Raw genomic sequence first — 1,351 nt, forward strand, 5'->3', positions numbered from 1 at the left:
CTAAGTTACTCACTGTTCAAACATTTCCATGTCTTTTGCATTTTTACTACCTCCTGAAGTAAAGTACCTCCCACCACTTTTCAGGGTGGCCTTCTTTCCTTTTCTCCTGTGCAGGCTGATGCACCACTCAGCCTGTCATGTTTGTTCCTCTGGAGAAGAAACCAGAATGAGTGGGGCTGGCCTCATTTTTTTAAACTGTTTATTTTATATCGGAGTAACTACTGCACAATTGCACTCATCTCACACGCTATTAAAGTAATGCTCAGGGCCTGGCTTCCGGTTCCTGTGGGCGTCGGGCGGTCGGCTCTTGGGCTACGTGTCTCTCTGGCTGGTGAGCAGACGCGGGGCAGACATCATGGATCAGGTAATGCAGTTCGTTGAGCCAAGTCAGCAATTTGTGAAAGACTCAATTCGGCTGGTTAAAAGATGCACCAAACCTGATAGAAAAGAATTCCAGAGGATTGCCATGGCAACAGCAATAGGATTCACTATAATGGGATTCATTGGCTTTTTTGTGAAATTGATCCATATTCCTATTAATAACATCATTGTTGGTGGCTGAATACCTTTTTAGAAAAGTATTTTTCATCTTGGGGATTGGTGAACAAGTGAGGATTTGAGAAGCTGATGGAGCAGAAATTTGTCTGTTTTATGTTTTTCTTTCATTTTTTTCTTCCAAGATGTTTTCTATTTGTAAATTAAAATAATTTTAAAGTAAAAATAAATAAATAAATAAAGTAATGCTTAAAATTCTTCAAGCCAGGCTTCAGCGATATGTGAACCATGAACCTCCAGATGTTAAAGCTGGTTTTAGAAAAGGCAGAGGAACCAGAGATCAAATTGCCAACATCCACCGGATCATTTTGAAAAATCAAGAGAGTTCCAGAAAAACATCTATTTCTGCTTTATTGACTATGCCAAAGCCTTTGACTGTGGGGATCACAATAAACTGTAGAAAATTCTGAAAGAGATGGGAATACCAGACCACCTGACCCGCCTCATGAGAAATCTGTATGCAGATCAGGAAGCAGCAGTTAGAACTGGACATGGAACAACAGACTGGTTCCAAATAGGAAAAGGAGTACGTCAAGGTTGTGCAGAGTACATCATGAGAAACGCTGGGCTGGATGAAGCACGAGCTGGAATCAAGATTGCTGGGAGAAATATCAATAACCTCAGATATGCAGGTGACACCACCCTTATGGCAGAAAGTGAAGAAGCACAAAAGAGCCTCTTGATGAAAGTGAAAGTGGAGAGTGAAAAAGTTGGCTTAAAGCTCAACATTCAGAAAACTAAGATCATGACATCTAGTCCCATTACTTCATGGGAAATAGATGGGGAAACAACGGAA

The 1,351-nt window shown here is 40.9% G+C and overlaps 1 pseudogene across 1 annotated transcript; it reads left to right on the forward strand.

The window, feature by feature from the left end:
* Nucleotides 1–269: 269 nt before the first annotated feature.
* Nucleotides 270–737, forward strand: LOC145539414 (protein transport protein Sec61 subunit gamma pseudogene; annotated as a pseudogene). The gene has a single exon (XR_014077775.1). The product of XR_014077775.1 is annotated as a protein transport protein Sec61 subunit gamma pseudogene (transcript).
* Nucleotides 738–1,351: the final 614 nt, after the last annotated feature.

Source organism: Giraffa tippelskirchi, chromosome 2, assembly GCF_054371585.1.
Source record: "Giraffa tippelskirchi isolate mGirTip1 chromosome 2, T2T-mGirTip1v1.2.pri, whole genome shotgun sequence".
NCBI classification, from domain to species: Eukaryota; Metazoa; Chordata; class Mammalia; order Artiodactyla; family Giraffidae; genus Giraffa; species Giraffa tippelskirchi.